The sequence below is a fragment of the Chiloscyllium plagiosum genome, unplaced genomic scaffold, assembly GCF_037043375.1.
Source record: "Chiloscyllium plagiosum isolate Xiang-an unplaced genomic scaffold, Cpla_swu_hap1 HiC_scaffold_48, whole genome shotgun sequence".
NCBI lineage: Eukaryota > Metazoa > Chordata > Chondrichthyes > Orectolobiformes > Hemiscylliidae > Chiloscyllium > Chiloscyllium plagiosum.
In genome coordinates this window covers 22,508,344-22,521,648 of record NW_028270186.1, presented here as the reverse complement: position 1 = coordinate 22,521,648, position 13,305 = coordinate 22,508,344, and the positions used below count along the sequence as shown (strand labels likewise).

The 13,305-nt window shown below is 45.4% G+C and overlaps 1 long non-coding RNA gene across 1 annotated transcript in view; it reads right to left on the bottom strand.

The window, feature by feature from the left end:
• The window catches only part of LOC148135748 (uncharacterized), a 46,273-nt gene extending 34,468 nt beyond the window's left edge, over positions 1–11,805 (bottom strand). Inside the window, exons 1-2 of the long non-coding RNA XR_015754880.1 lie at positions 11,469–11,805; positions 9,318–9,446 (exon numbers count right to left, since the gene is read on the bottom strand). This is a non-coding gene — a long non-coding RNA (uncharacterized LOC148135748). The remainder of the gene's footprint in view (positions 1–9,317; positions 9,447–11,468) is intronic.
• Between the last annotated feature and the right edge of the window lie 1,500 nt (positions 11,806–13,305).

Genomic DNA, 13,305 nt, shown 5'->3' with positions numbered 1-13,305 from the left:
TTGGAAAGTGGGAGTATGTTAAAGTGATACAGTGAGAATTCAGGGACAGTGTGTTCCTGACGAGGGAATAGTAAAGGCAGCAAATCCAGTAAATACTGATCAAGCGACATCGTGAGTTTTAAAAAGAAAACACAGTGCAATAAAACCAGGTGAAGCCATTCAAAAGTGTAGGGACTGCAAGGATATCCTTAGAAATGAGGGACACACAATGACCATAAAATATCCTTGTCAGATACTATTAAGGAAAAGTCACAAGGTATCTTATCAATATGTTTAGAATAAGAGGATTACTGAGGAAGTAATGAGGCCTGTTAGAAATAAAAGAGACAATCTGTGCATGTAGGTGAGGTCTTCAATGAATAATTCTCATCTGTATTCACACAGGAGCCAGGGATTTTAGTTGGGATGGTGAGGTTCGAGAACATGTTAAGATCAATACGGAGGAGGTATTAAATGTTTTCATAGGCATAAAGCTGGAGAAATCCCCAGTGCCCAATAAAATGTATCCCAGGCTGCTATGGGAGGTAAGGGAGGAGGTTGCTGGGGCCCTGGTGGATATATTTAATAGTTTTCTGGTCACAGATGAAGTGCCGAATGACTGGAGGATCACTAATGTGGTTCCTTTGTTCAGGAGCAGCAGGGATAGGCCAGGTAATTACAGAGCAGATAGTCTGACAGCAGGGGGAGGGACATTATTGGAAACAATTCTGAGGACAAATCAACACTTAAAAAGGTAAAGATCATCTCGGCTCAATCCTCACGGATTTGGGAGAGGAGGATACTGTCTGAGAAAGTCAGTGGAGTGTTTTGAAATGGTGTCTAAACGTATTGATGAGGGCAATGCAGATGTTACATGGAATTGAATAAGGCCTTTGACAAGTTCACACACGGAAGGCTGATCCAAAAGTAAAAAGCCATTGGGTTCCAAGGCAAGTTGGTAAATTGGATCCACAATTGGTGGACAGACTGCTTCGTGTTTGAAATTCCTTCACCAGTGGGTGTACCACAGGGATCTGTGCAGGAACCATTGCTGTTTATAATGGGCATTAACAACTCGGATGTGAAAGCAGAATGAACCATTAGTAGGCTCGCAAATGACATGAAAGGTGAGGTTCTGTCCACAGTGCGACGGTTGATCTCAGTCTACAGTTCAATGTCTTTCAGATGATAATTTGAGCAGGGTTTAGAGTGATCGAAGTGAGATAATACCCTGTGGGAGGAATGATAAGCGACAGACAGACATAATGAATGTTAGGTCCTTGTGGAGTGCTGAGGAATACAGGGACCTTGGTGGACAAGTCCATAGATCCCTGAAGGGGTTAGCACAGGGAGACAGGGTGGGGAATGGACCTGACCTTTTTTAGATTACTTTTTTTAGATTTTTAGATTACTTTTAGATTACTTACAGTGTGGAAACAGGCCCTTCGGCCCAACAAGTCCACACCGCCCCGCCGAAGCGCAACCCACCCATACCCCTACATTTACCCCTTACCTAACACTATGGGCAATTTAGCATGGCCAATTCACCTGACCCTGCACATCTTTGGACTGTGGGAGGAAACCGGAGCACCCGGAGAAAACCCACGCAGACACGGGGAGAATGTGCAAACTCCACACAGTCAGTCGCCTGAGGCGGGAATTGAACCCGGGTCTCTGGCGCTGTGAGGCAGCGGTGCTAACCACTGTGCCACCGTGCTGACCTGGGGGTGGGATGTGGACCAACATTCTGGTGGGGCAAATTAGAGAAGCGGCTTGAGAGTGTATAAACTAGTGGACCTTAAACTGTCATAAAGACAGAAAGAAGATTGAGACTGTTACACAAGTTAAAGAGAGCAATTCCAACAGACAAGGCAGGCAAGAACATAGCAGGGAATAGGGAAAAACTGATGATTAACCTGCATTTATTTCAATGCAAGGGGCCTGACAGCTAAGGAAGATGAACACGGGGATGGATGGGTATATGGGACTTGGAGATTATAGTTATCATTGTGCTACTATCTGTGTGGAATATGCACATTCTCCCCGTGTCTGCGTGGGTTTCCTCCGGGTGCTCTGGTTTCCTCCCACAGTCACAAAGATGTGCAGTTTAGGTGAATTGGCTATGCTAAGTTGCCCGTCATGTTTGGTGAAGATGTAAATGTAGGGGAATGGGTCTTGGTGGGTTGCTCTTCGGAGAGTCAGTGTAGACTTTTTGGACCAAAGGGCCTGTTTCCACACTGTAAGTAAACTAATCTAATCAAATCATTACAGAAACACTGCTGAGGGAGGGATAGGACCAACAAATCATTGTTTCAAGGTAGAGAGACCACAGGAAGCATGGAAGGGTTGGCAAGAGAGGAAGGACACGTGGTGGTGGGTTTTGAGTGCATGAACCATCACAGCAATACTTAGAGAGGACATTCTTATGGGATTGGCCACTGTGTTAGTGGAACTGTGAAATAAGAATGGGTCATCAATTTGATACGAGTGTACAGACCCTGAATAACCTGTGGCAGACTGAGGAACAAATATGTTGGGAGACCTCCTGTCTGTATCTGACATATAGGTAAAAACAATGACTGCAGATGCTGGAAACCAGATTCTGGATTAGTGGTGCTGGAAGAGCACAGCAGTTCAGGCAGCATCCGAGGACAGGCAAAATCCGAGTACAGGCGATTTTGCCTGTCCTCGGATTTTGCCTGTCCTCGGATGCTGCCTGAAGTGCTGTGCTCTTCCAGCACCACTAATCCTGTATCTGACATATGCTTACTTCTTTTTCTGAAATAAAACCTCAAATTTTCTAATCATCCAGCATTCCCTACACCTTACCAGCCTTTCCTTTCACCCTAACAGGAATGCTGGATACTGTCTCTGGACTGCCGTTATCTCATTTTGGAAGGCTTCCCAATTTCCAATGGTAAAGGTTTCATTCTCTCAAAATGGAAACTCCCCAATTACGGCATCTTGCGGAATTGTCACTTGAAAATAATGAAAAAAATAAAGAACATTCCAAACAAAGGCTTGGATGTGGTGAGCTCTGGTCAGTCACGTAAATATACACGGAGAGTGCTTTCTACCTGAGCAGCACCAGGTCAGTGTCAGGCACACAGTCAGAATGGGCAAATAGATTCACATCTGAGCTCACATCTCCCAGCCTGGCAATCTGAAGCTGTGCACAGCCATCATGATAAATATCTGCATAAATAGTCCAATCAAAAAGAGTCAGTCATTTAAATTGTAATATCCTTCAGGTTCCACAAACCATTCTCGGTACCATCCTGTAGGTTCTATGAATCCTGCTCCCTCTAGCCTCCTCAGGATCCACGTCCCTTCATACATTTGTACCACCCTCCAGGTTCTGCAGGCCTTCCTACTTCTGTAACATGACCCGGACTCTACAACCCTTCCTTTACTCTGCAATATTCCCCAGAGGGGACTAGAGGGTGATGGAGTTGCAGAGACAGTGAATGAGATCAGGATGAGACGGTATTGCAGATATTAGGAATACTGCTGTGGTAAAAAAAGGAGGCTTCAGGACTTTTGAGGGCAGATGCTAATAAAGGAGGTTACAGAGCGAAGGAGGATTGTCGGGATATGAAGAGGTTTCACTGTTTGCGAGAGTTGTAGGGATCACAGGAAGTTACCAAGATAGGGAGGGTTTAAGATTGCAGGATTCCACAGACAACCTTTACAGGGTGAAAGGCAGGATTCTTGACAGTGTAGAGGAACAGAAGAATCTTGAAGTCCACGTCCATAGATCCCTCAATGTTATCACTCAAGTTGATTGCCTTGTTCAGAAGGTGTTTGTTGTGTTGGCTTTCATTAGCAGCGGGATTGAGTTTAAGTTCCATGAAGTTATGCTGCAGCTCTATCTGGTTAGAGAACATTTGGTATATTGTGTTCAGTTCTGGCTGCCTCATTATCAGAAAGATGTGGAAGCTTTAGAGAGGGTGCAGAGTAGATTTATCAGGAGTGGAGGTCTAATGAAGGTAGGTTGAGAGCATTTGGGCTTTTCTCATTGGAATGAAAAAGGATGAGGAGTGACTTGATAGAAGTGAACGAGATGATTTGAGGCCTCGATAGAGAGGATAACCAGATACTTCTCCCATTGCAAAAATGGCTATAACGAGGGAACATAAATGGAAGGTGATTGGAGAATGTTTAACGGGAGATGTGATAGGGTTTTTTTTTTTTTACACACAGAGTGGCAGATGCATGGAATGGACCGCCAATATTTGTAGTGGAGACCAATACATTAGTTACATAAGCAACACTTAGATAGGCACTTGGATGATAGTAAAATGTGGGGCCTTTAGTTTAGTTTAATCTGAGAGTAGGATAAAGGGTCAGTGCAACATCGAGGGCCGAAGGGCCTGCTCTGTGCTGTACCGCTCTATATTCTAAATAAGGAGGCTCACAATGGCACAAAGAGGTTTCAGAAAGCTGGAGAGATGGGATCGGAATTAAGAGACACAAATAGGAATGGTTGCTAGGATTGTCAGGAGGTAACAGACACAGCAATGGTCTGACCTGGAGCAAACGACCCAGACTGGGAGGGGTGTGGGGACTGGAGGTGGTTTCACAGGGAGGGAGGACCAGAGAGTCACAGGGTGTTACAGAAATGTGGAGAGCTGTAGGGTCTACAGGAGTTCATGGAGATGAGGAGGTGGGGAGGGATGCAGCAGTTACAGGCATAAGGATGTTGATAGGATGGGGTGGTTTGCACAGACAGGGGTGTTTTATGTGAATGGAGCAGATTACAGAAATCTAGACGGTTTTATAGATTAGAAGAACAAACAGACATGTGGAGGGCAGTCGTGACTGAAGATGTTTATAGTTATTGAAAGGCTTAGGTTCTGCAAGTTATTTAGGTATAGAGGGTGTGGTGTCTTACAATTTTAGCAGGAGATAAGGACATCCATTTTGGTGGGAGGCAGTTTCACAGATAAGGGAGCATTAGTAACTCCTGCAGTTTGGTCAAAGTGGGAAAGTTTGTAGGGGAAGGTGACATTTACACAGATAGGGGTGTAAGAGATGGAGAAGGTTATGGAGATGAGTAGATGAGGGACAGAATGGAAGACCTGACATTGACAGGATGGGTGAAAGGCAAGGGAGGATGTTACACAGATAGTGAGTCTTTTCGGAACTGGATCAGATAGTCACAGGCATTGCAGTGAGTTATAAAGATCAGGAGTGCTGCAGGGACCTGAGATTGATCATGTCCTTAGGACTGGAAGAAGATATGAATAGCTGAAACTCTATGTATGCTGTTTGCTTTTTCCTGAACAGAGCCACAATATCCCTCATCAGCCAGGGATCCCTGAACCTGCCAGATTTTCCCTTCACTCTAACAGGGACATACTGGCCCTGGATTCTTGAGATCACACTTTTAGAAGCATCCCGTTTTCCAGTCATTCATTTTTCTTCAAACAGTCTTGCCCAATCGATGATAGTCATAATGTGGAGGAGCCGGTGGTGGCTGGGATGGGCAAAGTTAAAAATCACACAACCCCAGCTTCCAGTCCAGCAGGTTTATTCGGAGGCACTAGGTTTCGGAGCGCTACTTCATCAGGTGGTTGTGGAGCACAATCTTAAGGCTCAGAATTTATAGCAACATGATAGCAGTGTCATGGAATGTAATATCAAACACATGTTGTCTAAGCCTTTCATCTTTTAGGCTGATCACCTGCGCTTTGAAAGCTAGTGCTTTGAAATAAACCTGTTGGACTATAACTTGGTGTTGTGTGATTTTTAATTCACCCAATTCACCTCTGCTCAATCCTGCCTCATGTCCCCAAATCTGGCCCTGCTCCAGTTTCACACCTTAATCTGTCAATCTGCCTGATCTTTTTCCATAACAATGTTAAAACGAAGACAGTTGTGGTCACTGGACCCAAAGGATAGGCCAGGTAATTACAGAGCAGACAGTCTGACAACAGGGGGAGGGAAATTATTGGGAACAATTCTGAGGGACAGTTTGAATCAATAACTGGAAAGGCAGGAAGCAATTAGGGATATTCAGCATGGATTTGGCAAAGGAAGATCCTGTCTGATGAATTCAGCTGAGTTTTCTTTGAAATTATGATTGAAAAATCTTGATGAGGGCAGTGCAGATGATGTGGGTTCCATTGGGTTCAGTACTGCCTTTGACAAGGTCCCACATGGAAGGCTGGTCCAAAAGGGAAGAGCCACTAGGATCCAAGGCAAGTTGGCAAATTGGATCCAACACTGGTGGAAGGTTGTTTCGGTGATGAGGAGCCTTTCACCAGCGGATGTACCACAGGGATCTGTGCAGGAACCATCGCTGTTTATTATGTACATTAATGAGTTGGATGTGATAGCAGAAGGTTTACAGATGACATGAAGGGTGAGGGTGTTGTCCACAGTGAGGGGGATTGTCTCAGGCTAGAGACTGAAGTTTGAAGTTGGGACTGAATTTCAAAGAGTCATTTCAAGCGATAAGGCAGGCAAGAGCAGAGCAGGCAATGAGGGAAAACCGATCAATAAAACTGCACTGACTTTGATGTAAAAGGCCTGACAGTTAAGGCAGATGAGCGCATGGCATGGATGGGAACATGGGACTGAAAATTCACAGGTATTACAGAACAACAGCAGAGGGAGGGAGGGGACCGGCAGCACAATGTTCCAGGGGACAGATGCTGCAGGAAGGACAGAAGGGGAGCTGAGAGAGGAGGAGAGCTGCTGGTTCTGATTGGGTGAAACATCCCAGCAGGACTGACAGAGGATATTCCTGCGGGACCGCCCAGTGAGGACAAAAAGGGGACATGACATAGCTTTGGCAAATAGAATTAAGGAGAATGCAAAGGGTTTTTACAAATATACTAAGGACAAAAGGGTAACTGGGGAGAGAATAGGGCCCCACAAAGATCAGCAAGGCGGCCTTTGTGTGGAGCCACAGAAAATGGGGGAGCTACTAAATGAATATTTGCATCAGTATTTACTGTGGAAAAGGATATCGAAGATATAAACTGTAGGGGAATCGATGATGACATCTTTCAAAAAGTCCAGATATACAGAGGAGGAAGTGCCGGATATCTTGAAATGCTTAAAGGTGGATAAATCCCCAGGACTTGGTCAGGTGTACTCGAGAACTCTGTGAGAAGCTAGAGAAGTGATTGCTGGGCCTCTTGCTGAGATAGTTGTATCATCGATAGTCACAGGTGACATGCCGGAAGACTGGAGGTTGGCAAAAGTGGTGCCACTGTTTAAGACGGGCGGTAAAGACAAATCAGGGAACTATAGACCGGTGAGCCTGACCTCGGCGGTGGGCACGTTGTTGGAGGGAATCCTGAGGGACAGGATGTACATGTATTTTGAAAGGCAAGGACTGATTAGGGATAGTCAACATTGCTTTGTGCGTGGGGAATCAAGAAGTAACAAAGTAACAAAGACGATTGATGAGGGCAGAGTGATAGATGTGATCTGTATGGATTTCAGTAAGGCATTCAACAAGGTTTCCCCATGGGAGACTGATTAGCAAGGTTAGATCTCATGGATTACAGGGAAAACTAGCCATTTGGATACAGAACTGGCTCAAAGGTAAAAGAGTGGTGGTGGAGGGTTGTTCTTCAGATTGGAGACCTGAAACCAGTGGAGTGCCACAAGGATTGGTGCTGGGTCCTCTACATTTTGTCAATTACATAAATGATTTGGATGCGAGCATAAGAGGTACAGTTAGTAAGTTTGCAGATGACACCAAAATTGGAGGTGCAGTGGACAGCGAAGACGGTTTCCTCAGATCTGGAACAGGTGGGCCAATGGGCTAAGTGGCAGATGGAGTTTAATTCAGATAAATACAAGGTGTTGCATTTTGGGAAAGCAAATCTTAGCAGGACTTAGACGTAATGGTAAGATGCACGGGAGTGTTGCTGAACAAACAGACCTTGGAGTGCAGGTTCATAGCTCTTTGGCAGTGGAGTCACAGGTAGATAGGATAGTGAAGAAGGGATTTTGTATGCTTTCCTTTATTGGTCAGAGTATTGAGTACAGGAGTTGGGAGGTCATGTTGCGGCTGCACAGGACATTGGTTAGGCCACTGTTGGAGTATTTTGTGCAATTCTGGTCTCCTTGCTATTGGAAAGATGTTGTGAAACTTGAAAGGGATCAGAAAAGATTTACAAGGATTTTGCCTGGGTTGGAGTGTTTGAGCCAGTGGGAGAGGCTGAACAGGTTGGAGCTGTTTTCCCTGGAGTGTCGGAGGCTGAGGGGTGACCTTACAGTGGTTTACAAAATTATGAGGGGTATGGATAAATGGATGATAGGATAAATAGACAAACTCTTTTCCCTGGGGTTGGGGAGTGCAGAACTAGAGGGCATAGATTTAGGGTGAGAGGAGAAAGATATAAAAGAGACCTAAGGGGCAACTTTTTCACACAGAGAATGCTACGTGTATGGAGTGAGCTGCCAGAGGATGTGGTGGAGGCTGGTACAATTGCAACATTTAAGAGGCATTTGGATGGGTATATGAATAGGAAGGGTTTGGAGGGATATGGGCCGGGTGTTGGCAGGTGGGACTAGATTGGGTTGGGATATCTGGTCGGCGTGGATGGGTTGTTTCCATATTGTACATCTCTATGACTCTATGACTCATGGGGGTTATAGAAATAAACTGCGTGGTTGCATCTGGAGGAGATTAAAGGCATAGAGGTTTGCAGTTTCTGAAGGAAATTACATGAAGCGGGACCAGCAGAGTTTACAGAGACTGAGTGCGTTTTAGAGACAGGAAGAGTTCATAGTCATCATTAGAAATGTAGAAACCAATTTATGAGAGAAGCAGAGTCACTCTGCTTTGTGTCCAGAGACAAGGAGGAGTCTAACAGCTGGTGGAGTTACGAAGATACAGAACTTTTTTGTTGTCGTGACTGGAAGGTTACAGAGATCATGAAGGTAATAGGAGTTCAAAAAAGTCACAAAGACAGGGAAGTTTTTCAGGTCTGGAAAGGGCTACACTGACAGGGATGGCTTAAGGAACTGACAAGTTGTTTTTCACAGTTAAGGAGAGATGTGACAGAACCCGGGATTAAAGGCAAAGGCAGAAACTTGGAGAGTTTTACTGATATGAGGAGCTTACAGGGATAAGCAGGATTGTAGGGGCTGATAGAGATAGGGGAAGTGGTATCGATGAAACAGACAGCAGAGATACTGACAGACATAGGGAGGGTTCTGTGGAACAGATGAATTTACAGACAAGATGGTGATAATGAAGCCTGAGAATTTTCTCATGTTCCTTGCCCAGCATTGTTCCTACATCATGCCCTCAGGGTCTGAATTAAAGTCCACTAACTCCTCCCTGTGCTGTTTACTGTGAGTGATCTTACCGGCTGCAGGATTTACTGAAGGCTCCAGATCTCACTCTCCATCTCTCTCTGGCTGACCAACTGTCTTCAATGTGGTGATGGACGAGACAGGAATTGGGAATTCTGTTGAGTCAGGGACATCAGGAATACCTACAGGAGTCAGAGAAGTAGACAGAATGAAAAATTACATTGATGCAATGAAGGTTACACATGGAGAATGGCACTGAGTCCCACAGAGATCTGGAAATTCCCAGTCTCCATCCATGGCCTGTGCAGTTGCTTCCCTCTGGAGTGGAGAATGCTGTTGGCTCAGGATCTGGAATAGCTGGAAGAGCGAGAGACACTGACAGAGACAGCAATTAGACCCACACAGTGAGGGATACCACATGGAGAGAGACAGTGATATCAGCAGAATGCAGGAATGTATCAGGATCACACAACGGGTATTATCAGAAGTGGTTCTGACCAGTGAGCACTGCTACCAGTACTCAGGGAGGACTGAGCTATTTTATTGGGATAGGCTCCTCTGGTACCAGATTATGCAGTGTGTTATAAATGGACACAGATGAGGAGGGGGACAGGTCTGAGGTGAATGGAAATTCCCAAGTCCAAAGAGAAAGGTTGAAATATTGGAACACCATGGAGATGTGAATGAAGACCAAAAGAAAGAAACAGTAAGGGACTGAGTTTAATTGAAATATGACATTGTCAAACAGATTGGTGACAGGAAATTATTGGTTAAAATAAAGTAAATGCCTTTTCTGCCCCTCACAATTCCTCATACACCACAAGTGACATCACTTCCTGAAGAAGGGCTAATGCCCGAAACGTCGATTCTCCTGTTCCCTAGATGCTGCCTGACCTGCTGCGCTTTTCCAGCAACACATTTCCATCTCTGACATCACTTCCACCCCTCACATCATCGCTGATGTCACACACGCAGTGATTTCCACGCTCCCCCACTGCCGTGTTTGCCACCACTTCCGCCCACATCAACGCTACTCACCTGCATTCTGCTGACACCCCCCCCAGGTCCCGTCACCATCCCCGCCCCCAGAACCCTGAGGGGAACACCGCCCCTGCTCATGACTCCATCCCCATTCCCCCTAACACCACACCCACTCCAGTTACAGGCTCCATCGCCTCCTCTACATTGGGGAGACTGGACACCTCCTAGCGGAGCACTTTAGGGAACATCTCTGGTACACCCGCACCAATCAACCCCACCGCCCTATGGCCCAACATTTCAACTCCCCCTCCCACTCTGCCGAGGACATGCAGCTCCTGTGCTTCCTCCACCACCACTTCCTTACCGCCCAACGCCTGGAGGAAGAACGCCTCCCCTTCCGGCTCGGAACACTTCAACCCCAGGGCATCAATGTGGTCTTCACCAGTTTCCTCATTTCCCCTTCCCCCATCTCACCCCCCTCCAGCCTTCCAGCTCAGCACCACACTCATGACCTATCTCCCTTTCCACCTATCCATTCCACCCTCGCACCCCCATCCCCACCCCCATTCACCCATTGTACTCTTTGCTACCTTCCTCCATCCTCCACTCTGACCTATCACCTTCTTCCCCACCCCATTCACCTATTGTGCTCTATGCTACTTTCTCCCCATCCCCACTCCCCTCTCATTTATCTCCCCACTCTGCTGGCTCCCGGCATCTGTTCCTGATAAAGGAAACATCAATTTTCCTGTTCCTGGGATGCTGCCTGACCTGCTGAGCTTTTCCAGCACCACTCTAATCTAGACTCTGGTTTCCAGCATCTGTAGTCCTTGTTTTTACCTTATTGGAGGAGCAGACTACCGAGGTAAGGCATGTTGTAGACACTGAAGCAAGTTACAGCGATAGGGCTGGTAGTCTGGAATGCAGTACATTTCAAGTATGTGGAGGGAGTATCGGGAAGGGAGGAGGTTACAGCGATAGGATCTGTTATAGGAATTAAATATTATTGAAGACACTGGACCACAAGACATGCCATAGATACACTGTTGCAGAGTAGTGAGTTTTAATATGACAGAACTTACATTGGGGTGGTGATTGAGCCTGGAGTCTGTGTGTGTGTGTACTGTGCTCCCCCTCCAGCACTGTATCTATGTCATGTTGTGTTAACAGATGTTTGGAGCCCTCTCATTGTTCTTTGCTCTGTGCACTGTGGGTGACCTTACTTCACTACAGGATTTATTGAAGGATCCAGATCTCCTTTCCCTTTGTCTCTCTCTGGCAGACCAACTGCGTTCCATGTGGTGATGGACGATCCACCCAGCAGCTGGGAAGGCTATTGAGTCAGGACTTTCCTGAGTAACTACAGGAGACAGAGAAATAGACAGAATGGGAAATAAAACAGATGCAGTGAGGGTTACACATGGAGGATGGCACTGAGTTCCACAGAGGTCTGGAAAATGGAGCGATATTAAGTAATAGTCCCAGATTGCTGGAAGGTGTCAGGATCACACAATTGTGTCGGAAAAATGGGTTTAGCTTCATGATGCCCTGGTATCAGTGCTCAGGGATGAGCACCCAGTGAGCAGGCGAAGTGATGGCCGAGTGGTATTATTGCGAGAGAATGTATCCAAAACCTCAGCTCATGTTCAGGGGAGGCAGGATTGAATCCCGCCATCTGAAAAGGAGACATTTGAAATCAATAATTTTAAAAATAATAATTAACAATCCACAAATAAGTATGAAACCATTGCTGGTATACAACAAATCCAAACACTTGTCCTTTCGAGAAGGACATCTGCCCATCCTCACGTGGTCTGCACAACATCCCCACAGCAAAGTGTTTGCCTCTCGATTACCCTCTGAAATGGCCGAGCACGTTACTCAGTTCAAGGGCTTCTAGGACAGGGGAAGAAAGGCTGGTCAGCCAGAGACTCACACATCCAATACCTGATTTAAAAATCTATTAGGATGGTCCCCCTGGAACTGTGCTGGGACCAGGGTCCTGGCCAATCATGTCGGTAGGTTTATGGACAGGGCATTAAACTGACAGAGAGGATGCAGGTGAAAGGAGCTTTCCAAATCCAAATAGAAAAGGTGAAGCAATGGAACAGCATGGGAATGTGGCTGAAGACAAGCAGAAAGGAACAGGAAGGGATAGAGTTTAACTAAAATTGTACATCAGCGAATAGATTTGTGACAGAAAATTGTGGTAGAGAGTATGTAATTTTTTTTTGAATGGACAACGTTGCTGCAAAAAGGTCAATGGATTTGTGACACAGAGATAAAAGAGATTTAGACACCAGGGAGACATGGATACAGGGTGAACAAAAATATTCAGTGGTTCAGTCTTGTGCAAACTCAGGCAAAATGGGTAACACTAACAATAATGGTTAACAAAGGCATTACAGAGAAAGCATTTGGCCTCAGATCATGAAGTAGAGTCAGTCTAAATTCTGGCTACTACTTGCCAAGGACACAAGCAGCAGAACAGTTTTAGCAACCGAACAGCATTCCGTTGCTCATCACTGCATTAAACAGGAACTCATTGGAATTTTTTAACAACGGCATTGTGATAATTTTGGAAAACTTCAATATTTGTATAATCTGGGACAAACACACGGTCAACATTGATGTTGAAAGGAGTTCGGAGAATTTTTTTTCAGTGTTTCTTTGAAAAACACATTGTGCAACTGGCTCGGGACATAACTATCGCAGAGCGACCGTGTAATGAAACTTAGTGAATGAGTAATGTCACCTGCAGAGATCCTTCGGGAAATTGTGATAAAGTGCAGTTTAAATAAATATAAAGTTTTAAAGAAAGGACAAGCTACAACTAGAAACAAAAATAGCCAATGACATGAGTTTAAGAGGAGAACTGGCCAAGGTAAACAGGCTAAACAGACTGAAATATGTGCCTGTAAATGGACAGTGGAAAACATTTGAAGGAACAGTGTAAAAAACACTCAACAAAAAGACATTCCACTGAAACAGTAAAAACCTCAGCAAGAAATTCCCACTGATCCCTCACTCAGGGCAAAAGGAATCATACTAGATTATGAT